Source organism: Triticum urartu, chromosome 4A, assembly GCF_056163025.1.
Source record: "Triticum urartu cultivar PI428250 chromosome 4A, HENAU_Tu73, whole genome shotgun sequence".
Classification (NCBI taxonomy): domain Eukaryota; kingdom Viridiplantae; phylum Streptophyta; class Magnoliopsida; order Poales; family Poaceae; genus Triticum; species Triticum urartu.
The window spans coordinates 598244248-598259921 of NC_141876.1; positions in this window are offsets into that span (position 1 = coordinate 598244248).

The following is a 15674-nucleotide window of genomic DNA, read 5'->3' on the forward strand; positions in this document are numbered from 1 at the left end:
GAAAATGCTTATATGATAGATGCTTCAGTGATTATATGGCTAATATTAAAGGTGAACTTAAACTTGTTAGCAAACATGCTTATATGGTTACCACTCAAGTAGAACAAGTACTTAAGGCTCAAAAAGAAGTGCTTGATGAAATGAATAGTAAGAAAAATGATTATGCTGTTAGAGTGGCTACTAGAACTGGTAGAATGACTCAGGAACCTTTCTATCCTGAAGGCCACCGTAAGAGAATTGAGCAAGATTCTCAAAGAAATAATATTGATGTTCCTAGTTCTTCTAAAAAGAAGAAGAAGAAAAATGATAGAACTGTGCAAACTTCTAGTGAACCTATTGCTGAACCACCTGATAATCCAAATGATATTTCTATGTCTGATGCTGAAACACAATCTGGTAATGAACATGAACTTAATGAAAATATTAATGATGATGTTCATGATGATGCTCAACCTAGTAATGATAAAGATGTAGAAATTGAACCTGCCATTGATCTTGATAACCCACAATCAAAGAATCAACGTTATGATAAAAGAGACTTTGTTGCTAGGAAACATGGTAAAGAAAGGGAACCTTGGGTTCAGAAACCCATGCCTTTTCCTCCGAAACCATCCAAGAAAAAGGATGATGAGGATTTTGAGCGCTTTGTTGAAATGATTAGGCCTATCTTTTTGCGTATGCGATTAACTGATGTGCTCAAAACAAATCCTTATGCTAAATATATGAAGGATATCATTACTAAAAAAAGAAAGATATCGGAAGCTGAAATTTCCACCATGCTTGCTAATTATACTTTTAAGGGTGGAATACCAAAGAAACTTGGAGATCCCGGAGTACCTACTATACCTTGCTCCATTAAAAGAAATTATATTAAAACTACTTTATGTGATCTTGGAGCCAGTGTTACTGTTATGCCTCTCTCTTTATATCATAGACTTGACTTGAATAAGTTGACACCTACTGAAATATCTTTGCAAATGGCTGATAAATCAACTGCTATACCTGTCGGTATTTGTGAGGATGTGCCTGTTGTGGTTCCAAACGTTACTATTTTAACGGACTTTGTTATTCTTGATATACCCGAGGATGATAGTATGTCTATTATTCTTGGAAGACCTTTTCTTAATACTGCAGAGGCTGTTATTGTTTGCAACAAAGGCAAATCACTTTTCATGTTAATGGTAATGAGCATACGCTACACTTTCCGAGGAAACAACGTCAAGTTCATTGTATCAACTCTATTGGAAAAATTCCATCGATTATATTTGGAGGTTTTGAATTTCCTCTTCCTAGTGTCAAGAAGAAATATGATATACTTATTATTGGGGATGTGCATATCCCCGTCGAGGCAACTTAGTGTTATTCGAAATTTCTCCGATTTCATGATTATCGGAATGAGTTTGTTAACAAGACTTGATCAACCTTGTTAGTGGATTCTTTTTGATGAGCATGAGATGGATGAAACTAGAAGCACAAACTTCTATACCCTCTCTATACTCTCTGTTAATTAGTAGAAATAAAGTAAAAATAGTATTTTTCTGTCTGTTTCCTGACTAATCCGTGCAATATAAAAATATCCCAAAAATAAAAGTCCTCAGAATGACATGCCAATTTAATATGATTTTTGGGAATATTTGAGGATTTACTGTGCAAAAATTACCGCGAGAGGAGCTGCCACCTGGCCACGAGGGTGGTGCCCCCCTAGGGCGCGCCCCCTGCCTCGTGGGCCCACGGTGGCCCTCCTCCACTTATCCCAGCACCCATCTTCTTCCTCTGTCTCACACAAACCCGAAAACCCAACTCAAGCACGAGTTCCAGCCACTTTTGCTGTGATTTTCGATCTCCTTGCTCAAAGCACCTCTCGCAAAACTGCTTGGGGAGATTGTTCCTTGGTATGTGACTCCTCCGTTGGTCCAATTAGTTTTTGTTCTAGTGTTTTATTCTTTGCAAATTTGTGCTGCATAGGTGACCATGTTCTTGAGCTTGCATGTCAAATTTATATGGTTCCAAGTAGTTATAATGCTTGATTTAGGCTCTGGGCACTCGTAGCAGTAGTTGCTATCAATATTATCGAGTTTGGTTTACTTTTGTTTGAAGTTACTAAAAATTCCTGAATTTTTCAGAGAAAAACAATATTCTTAGGAAGATGTTCCAAGGTGGTTCCTCTAAGAAGCAAGGACACATGATTGCTATGCGCGATGCTGATGAGGATCCACCAAGAGACGCTCCAGTACGGCCTTGCGAATGGCCGTCGGAAAAATTTATGGACCATGCGGGAATTAAAGAAGAATTCAAAGCATATTTGTGCAATGCCGATCTTGAGGATTTTGAGGCTAACAAATGCCCCCAGTATCATGATCTCGAAAGTTCATTTGTGAGGAGGTTTGAGTATTCATCTTCGTGTAATTCTCCTTTAGTCATGTTTGATCTTTATGACAAATCTTATACCATGGACCTAGAGGATTTCACTCTTGCATGCAAACTTCCATCATGGGGCAGTATTAGGGATCCCCCTAAATCTGAATTTAGAAACTTTCTTGCTAGTATAACTGTGGGGGAATCTAGAGATATAACGCAGGCTACCATAGGGAGCATTCACTTTCCTGCTATACATTATTTTGCACTCTTCATTGGTAGATGCATAAATGCTAAGGATGAAGCATGTCACATGTGTGTCCCTGATCTTAGCATTCTTAGGATTCCTGTGTCAGGAGACCAATCTTATCATATGGGAGCCATTGTAGCTCGCAGGTTGCATCATAATAGACATAATGGAGATTTCTCTGGAGAAATTTTTGCAACCTGCTTAGCTCATTTTCTTGAGATAGACATTCGTGAGGGTGATACGGAGTTGCCTCCTGCATATTTAGATTATGACTTTATGGCTTCGCACCAGTTTGTCGAGAGGCCTGAATCACCTCTCTTATATCGTTTAATTTTTGATAAACGACGTGTTTTCCGTATTACTCTCCTTGCTCCTGCCTTCTTTGATTCACAGACAAAAAGAAGATATGTTATTACCAGAGAGGAGGCAGAAGAGTACAAGAGGAGAGCGGAGGCAGCTCGACTCCACATAGTAGCTCAGCAGGTGATAACCGCTGCACATCACACTACTAGAAGAAGGGCTATAGATGGGATTGACACTAATGGCGCACCAGACAAGCGGTGCGCCATTAGTATATACTAATGGCGCACCACCTTCTGATACGCCACTAGAGTTGAAACTACTAATGGCGCACCAGGCCCAGGGTGCGCCATTAGTATCAAATTTTTTGTTTGAACTAGTGCGCCTGTCCAAACATACTAATGGCGCATCCAGACATAGTGCGCCATTACTAGTTGTAACTAGTAATGGCGCACCTGTCGGAAAGTGCGCCACTAATGTTGTTTTTTTTATTATATTTTTTATTCCTTTTTTTGCAAAAATTCTAATGGCGCACTGTTCCACCGTGCGCCATTACTAGTTTAAACTAGTAATGGCGCACTGTGGGACAGTGCGCCATTAGTATGTTTTTTTTGCAAAACTACTAATGGCGCACCACCAGAAGGTGCGCCATTAGTAACCTGGATTACTAATGGCGCATTTAGAGTTGGTGCGCCATTAGTAAGTGGGCAGCAACAAGATATTTTGGACAGCCTCTCCTACCCACACTCACTTTCTCCCCACTTCATTCTCTCCACCTCCTCCTTGTCTCGGGTGCCTCCTCTTTTTCACCTCGTTTCCACCATAGATTCATTCAATTTAAGTGGTTAAATTACCTTGTTTTGATAGGTAAGTAAGGGGGGAAGCTATATTTATGTTGTTCTCCCTACAACAATGGCCACATGCACTTTTTATGGCCTAGCTAGATCTATGTATGTTCGTGGTGTTGCATATGTTTGTGGTGTTGCATATGCGTTTGTGTTTGGAGGTGTACCGGTATTTGAAATGCGATAATTGCCAATATTTTGCTGGAATGTTGATTCATTTCCGTTTCGGCGAGAATTTTGCCATTAAGCATTCTTTTTGGTCCTATTTTTAGGGAAAGTCATGCCAAATTTTTTCTTGGTTCTAAAATATCGTTTTGCTCTACCCCGCAGGCGACCATGGTCCGCACGATGACCGAAGGCATCGTGAATAGGTTTTTGAGGTCCGCGAAGGCCGAGATTCTTCAAAAGAACGAGACGGAGATAAGATGTCCGTGTCGAAGATGCAAGCTGAAGAGCCTTATTGCGGACCCGGAATCCGGGCAGGTGCGGGACCACCTGCTCTTGCATGGTTTCATGGATGGCTATCGGTGGCAAGGTGATGAAGATGACTACGAAGTCGTCCATGGGGGCCGGGCAAGAAATGAGGAAGGGCAGCAAGACAACCACCGCGGCTCGGGCGGGCGAGAAGACGAAGAATCCCCAGGAGATGATCATGACGGTGATGCTGTACACAGTCATTATGTAGAAGATGCAGGACATGATGATGAGGAAGATGCCGGAGCAGACGACGGGCATGATCATGAAGATGATGATGCCGGCGGAGCAGACGACGCTGGACCATCGATGGGCTGGGTGCAGGACCCTCATATTCAAGAGCTGCTTCTCAAGCAGACGGATAACGCAAGAGCTGCCGCCCGAGAGAAAGCCAAGATGGATCAACTTGAGTTAGACGCGGTTACTCCATTGTATGAAGGATGCAGGCCCGAGGATACCCGCCTGAAAGTAACGCTCATGGCTCTGGAGATGAAGGTAAAACACAAAATGACCGACGCATGCTTCGACGAGAACATGTCATTCTGGCACGAACGTCTTCCCAAGGGGAACAAGTGCCCGACCAGTTTGGAGGAGGCGAAGAAAATCGTGTGTCCTCTGGATTTACCGCACGTGAAATACCATGTGTGCATGAACAATTGCATCATTTATCGGGACGAGCACGCGGAGTCTACCATATGTCCGGTGTGCGGCGTCACTCGATACAAGAAGAGGAAGAAAGCTCCTCGAAAAGTGGTGTGGTACTTTCCGATCACTCCTCGTCTGCAGCGGTATTTCGTGGACCCTAAGGTAGCAAAGCTCCTGCGTTGGCACGCGGATAGGGAGGAGAAGAAGCGAGAAGATGACGCAAATGATCCGGAGATAGATAAAAAAGACAAGATGCTGAGTCAACCAAAGGATGCGAGCCAGTGGCAAGCGTTGAACTTCGAAGACCCAGAATTTGGGAACGATCCAAGGAACATCGTGCTGGGCGCGAGCACCGATGGAGTCAATCCGTTTGGCAGCCAGAGAAGCACACATAGCACCTGGCCTGTGTTTGTGTGGATGTACAATCTTCCCCCCTGGTTGTGCATGAAGAGGAAGTACATTCACATGAGTATGCTAATTGAAGGACCGAAACAACCAGGGAACGACATCAATCTATATCTGGGGCTGCTGAAAGAGGAGCTTGACACGCTGTGGAAAACACCAGCCAATACGTGGGACGCCGCAGAGAAATAATATTTCCCTATGAGAGCCGCGCTGCTCACGACGGTGCACGACTATCTTGGTTACGGATATGTCGCGGGGCAGGTGGTCCACGGATTTTCTGGATGCGTCAGGTGCATGGATCACACAACGTATCGCCAGCTAGATAGAGATCCCGGGTCTTCGAAAACCGTGTTCATGGGACATCGAAGGTGGCTTCGCGACGATGACCCGTGGAGAAAACGCAAGGATCTGTTCGATGGCGAAACCGAACCCCGAGGACGCCCGCGTACGAGGAGCGGCGAGGAAATAGACGAGCTGTGAAAAATTGGAAAGACTGCCCACTGCCGGGAAAGAAGCAAAAGGCGCCAGAGCCAAGAAAGAAGCGAAAGGAGCCAGAGCCGCTGCTGAAGGTATGGAAAACGAGGTCTATTTTCTGGGACTTGCCGTACTGGAAGATCCACCGTGTGCCTCACAGCCTTGATGTCATGCATATCACGAAGAACGTGTGCGAGAGTCTGCTTGGTACCCTGCTCAACATGCCAGAGAGGACCAAAGATGGGCCGAAAGCAAGGGCAGACTTGAAATCAATGGGCATCGGGCAGGAGCTTCACGCTATATATGATGATGATGATGAAAGTCGTCGCAAAGGCAAAAAGGCCAAGAAGACCGGAAATGACTACCCTCCCGCGTGCTTCACTCTAAGTCAGAAGGAGATCGAGCAGTTTTTCACCTGCCTTGTAGGAGTAAAACTTCCTTATGGTTACGCGGGGAAGATAAGCAGATACCTAGACCCAGCAAAGCTGAAGTTCAGCGGGATGAAGTCTCACGACTGTCACGTGCTGATGACGCAGATACTTCCAGATGCAATCCGTGGGATCATGGACGCGCACGTCCGTGAAACCCTATTTGGCCTATGCAACATTTTCGACGTCATCTCTCGGAAGTCTGTTGGCGTGAGGCAACTCAAAAGGCTACAGGAAGAGATCGTGGTGATACTATGCGAGCTTGAGATGTACTTCCCGTCCGCATTCTTTGACGTTATGGTGCATCTGCTGGTCCATATCGTGGACGATATCAACCAACTCGGGCCAACGTTCCTGCACAGCATGATGCCATTCGAAAGGATGAATGGTGTCATCAAAGGATACGTTCGCAACATGTCACGTCCAGAGGGAAGCATAGCCAGGGGCTTTCTGACCGAAGAGTGCATCTCCTACTGCACGAATTATTTAGGCATCGAGAACCCCATTGGTCTGCCCGTCAACAGGCACCTCGGCAGGCTTGCTGGATGGGGTCATCGTGAGGGTAGCCGCGAAATGCATGTCGACTTCGAGGGTCGACTCGCCGACTTTGAAAGAGCAAACCTAGTCGCGCTACAACACATAAACGTGGTCGATCCTTGGGTGATAGAGCACAAAACCTTTATTAAGAAGACGTACAATGACCGAGGCCAATAGAGGACGGACAGAGATATACTCAAAGAGCACAACTCATGTTTCGCGCGTTGGTTCAAGCAGAAGCTTCTGTCGTACCCTTTACATGAGGATTCTTTCGCGGAAGAACAACTCATATTCGCCTTGTCACAGGGCGCCGAGCACAACCTGATAACCTATGAGGCGTACGATATCAACGGCTACACATTCTACACCGAGGCCAAGGACATGAAGAGCGATGGTTATCAGAACTCCGGGGTAACGATGGAATCCTACACCGGTAACGACAAGGACAGATACTACGGAAGGATCGAGGAGATCTGGGAGCTGAGCTACGCTGGAGAGAAGGTCCCGATGTTCCGTGTCAGATGGGCCAAGAGCATCCTAAAAGATGACCGGTATTTCACCACCATGGTTATACCCGAAGCCAAATCCAAGACCGCGGGCGCAAACGTCACCGCGAAAAATGAGCCATGGGTACTGGCTTCCCAAGTGGACCAATGCTTCTTCATTACCGACCCATCAAAGCCCAATCGTGTTGTCGTGAGGAGAGGCAAAAGGAAGATCATCGGAATGGATGGAGTAGCCAATGAGCAAGACTTCGACAAGTACGGCGACCCGAGGATCGAACATGACGACGATGATGAAGTAGCAGCATACACCACAAGAAGAAGCAGGACCACCCTACCTAAAGGACGTCCGTTCCACAGAAGAACTCCATTTGCGAAAAAGAAGGGCAAGAAGATTGTGAACAGATAGCTAGCTAAGATCGATTGTATTTAAATTGTAGCCTTCATTTCTCGATTGTATTTCATGGGCACTTTTTGAACTATCATGAATATTTTTAAATTTCATGGACACTCGATCTCGATCCCCCTCCATCTCGATCGCTATCCCACCTCGCCAGATCCGGTCCCCCTCGCCGCCGAGCACCCCCCGGTCCACCGGCCGACCCGCCGCCGACCGCACCGGCCGCCGCCGATCAAACCCAGGACCTCCTGGTGTGAGAACTGGCTGCTGACCAGTCGAGCTAGTTGGCTCGAGCAGAAATCAAAAAAAAATACTAATGGCGCACCACGGTGAGGTGCGCCATTAGTATGGATGTACTTATGGCGCACCTAGGGGTGGTGCGCCATTAGTATTGTGCCATTAGTATTCGCCCGATCCCCCCTTCCCTCTCCCCCTCGCCAGTTCCCTCTCCATCGATCCACCGCGCCGCTCCTTCCCTCGTCCCTCCCTCCACCGCGCCGCCGCCGCCGCTGCCCCGACCCACTGCGCCGCAGCCGCCCACGCACCCCCGCCGCCTCCCTCTCCCCTTCCTCCCCCTCGAGCCCGCGACCTCCTCGGACGGACGGCAGCGCGAGCCTCCCCGCGCTCCCCGTGACCGCTCTCCACCGCCACCGCCGACCCCCGCGCCCGCTCCACACCCGCTCCGGCTCCCCCGTGCCCGCTCCACACCTCCGCACCTCCCCACTTCCCCTCCCCTCGCGCTGCTTCACCCGACTAGGTCGTCCCCGTCGACACCGCGTCGTCCCCGTGACCACCGTCGTCCCCACGACCACCGGCCATCCTCCGCCGCGACGACCAGGCGCCTCCATCCGCGGACTGCCTCGAGCTTTGTCCCCATCCGCGCGAAGATCCCCTCCACTCCGCGGGCAGGGGCTCTTCTCCTGCCGCTGCAGCTACAAGAGGAGAGGAGCACCGGCCAGCCACCACCGACGGACGCCTTAGTTTGGTACGACCTCGACCCCTTCACTGTTTTCTGCTTCAAAAGTAAGTTTGTAGAGCCAACAGGCATAGTATCCATTAACTAGAATTGAGCTAATTTTAATGGTATATTCGAAGTTAATATTTCGTTTAATCTAGTCTACGTGTTTGGTTTTTCTAACTAATATGAATGCCATGATTTCCAAGAACAAGATAGGATTGATGGGCCCCTGAAGCGGTTGCCATTAACCTTGCAGTGCATATTTGCAACAAGGTATTTTAGCATTTACACATTTAGTATAATTTTAGCATTGTTTCTCAGTTTGGCACACTACACATTATAGCAAAGATTCTCTATCTGGCACACTACACATTTTAGCATACTACACATTTTAGCACTGTTTTGGCAATGCACTGATTTGGAGTGATATCATTGGCTCATTGCTGCCTTTGTACAATGCAGAACTGTTAAGAGTGATCTGGAGCAGGAGGGCGACGCTGAGATCGGTTGGGGCCTCCTCGGCGACCACTGCGGCGAGGTCTATGCACTCAGTCTCTGAGTCCCCGCCGCGAAGAGTTGTACATACGCCAAGACCTTCTACGGTGAGCCCCTCACTCACTCAGCACCGAGTACTCTGCAATCTGGTCCTCTATCAGTAGCTTTTGTAGTAGTTCTTCCAGTGAATATGTCTTCCTGTTCAAATACAGAAGCAACACCTGGCGAATACAGAAGCAACACCCGGCGAGTACACCCGGCGAGAATCATGAAGCACTTTTCTTTTAATTAAACACCTGCAGTAGTATACTTGACTGAATTTAAACACTTGTAGTAGTACTTTGACGAGTCTGCTTGATCAACTAAATTTAAACACTTACAGTCTTTGTACTGCTGCTTGATCAACTGGAGTACTCTGGTACTTGATCAGTAGCTATTTTGGTGTAGCAAGTGCAGTAGCTGTAGTACTCCATTTGGTACTCCATCTGGAGACTTTAACTGGATCAGATTAGGTACTCCATTTGCTATAGTACTCTAGTTAACTAAAACTAGTGACATCACTTGAAGCAACTTAAGTCTGAATAATCAAATTCATCATACACTATTACTTGAATAAAAGATTATGTGCTTGCAGTGGAGTGCATGCGTTTTGGAGTAGCATCAGTAGATACTGTTACTTTTCCACATGAAGTACAGTACTTGAGTAGCAAGTGTACCAGTATTATTGGAGTAAAAAATTCAGTTAAGTTGTGCAGTAGTGTGCTCCTGCTTGCTCTTCTCTGAATCTTTTTAGTTAAATGAAACCTTTTTTACTCCAGTAGAATTAGATGAATTTTGTCAGTATTGTGTATTTAAATGAATCTTTTGCTATGTATTTAAATGAAAGGGGAGTATAAATACTGTTTGGTTAAAACCAAGATTCAGTATCTTGAACTACTCTAGTTGTTTAAATTTGACTTGGTGTAGTAATCCAATACTCCAAACTATTGATGGACAGATGACCATTAGTTGGTGTAGTACTGCTTGGAGTAGCTTGCTGTAGAGATTTGTGTATTCTGCAGTTGAGTGCCAAAATAAACCTTGCTAGATGAATCTTGTTTGCATTAGGAGTAATCACTGGAAATTTACTGAATTTTGTTTCCAGTAGATGCACTATTGGAGTATTGGATTACTGCCTCTGTTTTTAATTAACCACTACTAGAAAAAGGGCTATAGATGGGAGCTCTGTCAGTAGCTAACTGCCTCATGTTCTGCTCTGTGAACTGCTATGTGGTGCTGCTCATGGATGATGGTAGGAATTTGTGCAAACTCAGTGATTGTTGCAGCCAAGAAATGCCTAACAACTATTCTGCTCATGATCTTATTTTTATTTCTTTGATGAAAGTTGGTTCTTTTTTTCCCAAGTTCACAAAAAATCTTTTACATTTCTAGTGGTTGCCAAAAGCATAATATGACCAGGACAAACATAAACTTTGAGGCTGAAAGGAAATCAAGTAATGAACCACATAGGAATAGAAGGTAAACAAACTATGCTAGTTGAGAATGTACCTCAGGAGTCGATCAGAAGTGCGACGTCTCAATATTTCCTGAAAACCCATATTGGCTAGGATAATTTGCTTTTATTACCTTATTTACACCAAGTTTTAGTTAAACAATGATACTTGAATAATTTTGTGCTATTTCTGTTATGGTTTTGTGGACAGTATTTGACCTTATGGTAACTAGTTGGGGTCAGGTTTTGGGGTTTTGATTATTGGTATGAAGTACTGACAGAGGATCTTATTCACACCAAGTTTTAGTTAAACACTGGTACTAGAATGATTTTGTGCTACTTCTGTTGACAGAGAATGTCATGTTAATACCATATAGGTACCCAATCTATTTTCCATGTTGTGATGGAGGGCTTTTTTGCCTTGTCCACCCGAGAGGCCCTTGAGTTTCCTGGAATGTCGATTAACTTCCGTTCCGGAAAATTCGGGTACTCCATATGTCCTATTTTCAGCAAAGGTCATGCTGAAATTTTCCGTGAATTTTAGCATGACTTTGCTAAAAATAGGACATATGGGGTACTTGTGACTAATGCATGGGCCGGGGTATCTTAGTAGTTAATTAAGTAGGATCAAGTGCCCCGGCGTACTTGTGACTAATGCATGGCTTTTAGGGTGCCTCGGTGTCGATAAAAACCGAAATGATGAAAGCTTAAGATTTTAGGGTGCCTCGGCGTCGAAAAACCCTCAATGATAAAAGCTTAGCTTTTAGGATGCCTCGGTGTCGACAAACCCTAAATGATGAGACCATGATCTTGTTCCTTGACAATAACCAACTTTTTGACCAAACTTTGTTCCTATTTATAGAGAAACATGGCCAACAACGATGAGGCCGGGGGTTCAGGCGGAAAGAAATTCTGGGAGCTATCCCAGGAGATGGAGGAACAACCTCACTTGTATGAGGACGCCACCTTCCCCACCGATCCTGAGACCACTGATGGTACCGCCGAGGATGACCCCACTGATGCCACCACTGATGGTGCCGCCGAGGATGCCACCACTGATGATGGCGGCGCACGCACAGATGGCAGCCAACCGAAGAGGCAACGGAAGGACCGGCGCTCGACCGTGCTCCGCACTCTCAAGGAGGAAGTTACTGAAGTGGACTCCGACGGGAATCCAACGGCGCCCGAACGAATATTCAAGGGGTACTCGCTTCAGCTCGGGTGCATTCTCCGGAGCACCATCTCGATCAACACCGAGAACCTGAGGCATCCTGACCGAGGGAATTTGCGCAACCTCCTCTTCACGAAGCTGCACGAACGATACAAGTTCCCCGCTGAATTTGAAAACACAAGCCTCAAAGGGAATAAAGTGAACAATGCTGCCCTCACAAAGATGAGCAAGGCCCTGTCTACTTGGAAAAGCAATGTGAAGAGAATGATCGAGAAAGGTGAGAGTTATGAGAAGATCAAGGAGAAAAATCCTTCGATCACCAAAGATGACTACAACGACTTCAAGATCAATTGCTCGAGCACCGCAAACTCCGAATCAAGTAAGTGGGGGAAAGAAATGTGGGAGCTGAACTTAGGGGAAAACACACTCGGTCCCGGCGGTTATAGAGTGGCGGAGGCTATATGGGACAAGGAGGAGGAAGACCGTGCCGAGCAAGGCCTACCGCCCCTCTTCGATAAATACGGTGACAAGCAGACCAGGAACTTTGTCAGGGCCCGGTACAAGAAGGATCCGAAAACAAAGGAGCTTACCACGGATCCGAAGACCAGGGCGCTTGAGCTTGTTCTGGTAAGGAATACACCCCCGTGTAATTAGCTCCATATGGTTGCATTCTAATTAATGAAGCCAAATTTCTAAATGGTTGACATTCCTTCCGCAGGCGACTGAAAGCAGTAGCGCGGGGTCGACTAAGAGCAACCCTTGGGACACCACTCTAAATAGGGCGTTGAATGTAATGAAGAACAAGGATAAGCTCAGTAAGCCGACGTCAGCTGGTCGTGTGGCCGGCAAAGGCTTGTCGACAAAATGGTCGTCATACTATAACACTGGTGGGCGAAAGGAGAAAAAGACCAGCTCGGAAAGCCAGGCGCACGAGGTTCAAGAACTTAGGGCACAGGTGGCGCGGATTCCGGAGATTGTCCAAGAGCAAGTGGAACAACAACTCGGAAGGACGATCACCGCCATTGTGCCTACCTTGATCCAGGGGATTAGTGCGTGGATTGCGGGCGGCCAACAGGGGCCGCCCCCGATTCCTAGCTTCACGGCCAGCAACTCGCAGAACGCGATGGCGGGGCCATTGATGTCTCCGACGCCGGCACAGCTTAATGCACGCGGGTGTATGCTGGCCGGCACCTCTGCAGCAAGCGGCCCCTCCGTCAACTCCACGCCCGCCGTTGGCGTTGCCTCGACATTAGCCGAGCTCGACACCATCATCACGGTAACTAATTAAGCCTCTCTCGGCCGAGGACTTCATCTCCTTGCCTTTGACTGGGCATCCCTGACGCCCTACATGTTTTCGCAGGGCGCCGCCGACGTTCCGTGCACTCTCCTACACTTCGTGAACAACGAGTTGGTCGATGTCGCCAAGGGACAAATCGTTCAACCAGGCAACCCCTTGTTCCACGGTACCCAGATGCCACCCAACTTGTTTAGGGTTCAACTTGTTCGGGTGCTGCCAGGCTGCGACGAGTTGTTACCTCCGATTCGACCCGTTGGGGCCGACGATGATGACGTGATGACCCTCAGCGCCTGCCTGAGCTGGCCCCTGCTTTGGCCGAAGAGCTAGATTCGTTTGGGGGCGGGGGACACCACCCCAAAGACAACACCGCCAGTCGTGCCGGCGCCAACTCGGCCCCATGGCAAGACCGCCGCAACGGTGCCGGACATCCCTATGCCAATGGATCCAAACATGCATATGGCACAGGATCAGAACGACGACGACGACGATACATTTGCCAACGTCGATCAGTACTTTGCCGATCATGGGTACGGTGGCGACTTCATGGGGCCTCCTTCTCAAGAACCCAACCCAACAAAAGACGTGCACGATCTAGCTGGTACCGCGGAGAAGCCAAGTTGCAACAGGCGTCGTCTGCAGTTCAGCTCTCAGGAGACGCCTCCAGCTACCGACTTCACCGAGCCTCAGATAGGCGAGGTGCGAAATATTATCAGCCCCAACACACTCAAGAAGGCAGTCTGTGAGCAGAACTCGGTCCCGTTACAGGAGAAGAAGAAGGGACGCAAAAGAAAGACTAACAAGGGTGCGGGCCAGCCGGCACCGAGTACGATCCGTGCTCAGGACGGGCCACCTTCACCTGAGGATTTAATGAGGAGGCTGCATGTGGCGGGTAGGCCGATGCTATCGAGAAATATGCTCGATGCTGCAACCGGTGCTATGCGGAGTCTGCCTGACAGTGTTCTTTCTTTGGAGAAGCGGCGTCTCAGAGAGAAGGATCTGGCATACCCGGTTTTTGCGGCCAAGGTGCCAGAGGCCAAGGGCTTTGTGGATAACTCCATCGGGGGTACGATCGTCCTACGGTTTGATGACATCCACGCTATGTTTAACCTTCATCCGCTGCACTACACCTTCGTTCGGCTATTTTTGCTAAGTATGGAGATGCGGATCATTCGCGACAAGACCCCTGACATCGTGATAGTCGACCCCTTCTACATGCGTGCCAAGATCTTGGGCAGCGCTGGGGACCGGCAAGTCGCGAGTTCTTACCTCGAAGGCGTCATTCTGGCAAACCAAGATAAGGATAACTTCCTCGTGCCTTACTTTCCTGAGTAAGTCCTCCCCTCAACCGCCCCGTAACATATGAATTCATAGATTTCGATCGTTTTTCTTTTAACATTCCGTGTTTTCTGCAGTGACACACATTGCACGCTCATCCTCCTAAGCCCCAAATATTCCATGGCCACGTATTTCGACCTGGACCGTCATTCGAACGTAGACTACACAAATGTCAAGAAGGTTCTTGATGATGTTCTCCCCGGCTACGCCAAATCTGGAGGCACCTTCACCAGGCCTATTCGTAAGTACGGCAATACGATGTACGGGACCAGCATCAACTTCTGCTACCGAGTAAACTCAAAGATTGGGCCGCGAGCATGTCGGCAATCCAGGACGCGGACATCAGACAAGAATTCTTTCGCATCCAGTCGGAGTTTGCGGAAATCATCTATCAAGATGTCCTTTGTACCTCGGGGCAGTTCTACCTCAGAAATCAACCGTCCAACACTGACATCGACACAATGCTACAAATGCAGGCTGACAACGACCGTTATTTCATGACTCCGACGATAGACGGCGGCTTCATCCACGCTCCGGTCCCTTGAGTCGAGTCGAAAGCAGTGATGCTGTGTCTAGTTCTGAAACATCGATTGGCTCATGTTGTAATTAAACTTTAATGAACTTGTAGTATGTCTCGTTGGTTTCGAGAGTCATTGAACTTAGATGTAATCGATGCTATTAATGTCTTGCTTTTCTCTTCCGATCGTTCTGTTGCATATTTATATATTGCTTATGTATTGTCTGTGAATTGGTACTAACGTTTCGTTTGGCTACTGCATAGCGATGCCGTCGTATGTCGTGTACAAGGGTAAGGTTCCCGGAGTCTACGACCACTGGGAGGAGTGTCGGAGACAGGTTCACCGATTAAGCGGTAACAGTTACAAATGGTACACCACTAGGGCCGAGGCCGAATCTAGATACGCCCGCTATCTAGCGGGAGAGGGGAGGGAGCGCTGGAGGAACCGGATGAAGACGAGTTTCATCGTGATGATGCTCATTGTGATGACCGCAGCTCTCTTCTATGTGATGGTAGTTTAGATGATCGATATCGACTTGTAATGTGAAGACAAACTTGCTACTCGCGGTCTTGAGACTTGTAATATAATGTTCTATCTTTGTTCGGTCTTTTCAATTCGGAGACTAATTATGATGAATTGTATTCGGAGACTAATATGATGAATTGTATTCAGAGACTACTCTTCTATTGTATTCGATGAATCAGTTGTTGATGTGTGCTGTCTATATTTTGTCCAATTATACATTTTGTAACCTGTGTAAAAAACAGAAAATTAAAAAATAAAAAAAACCTA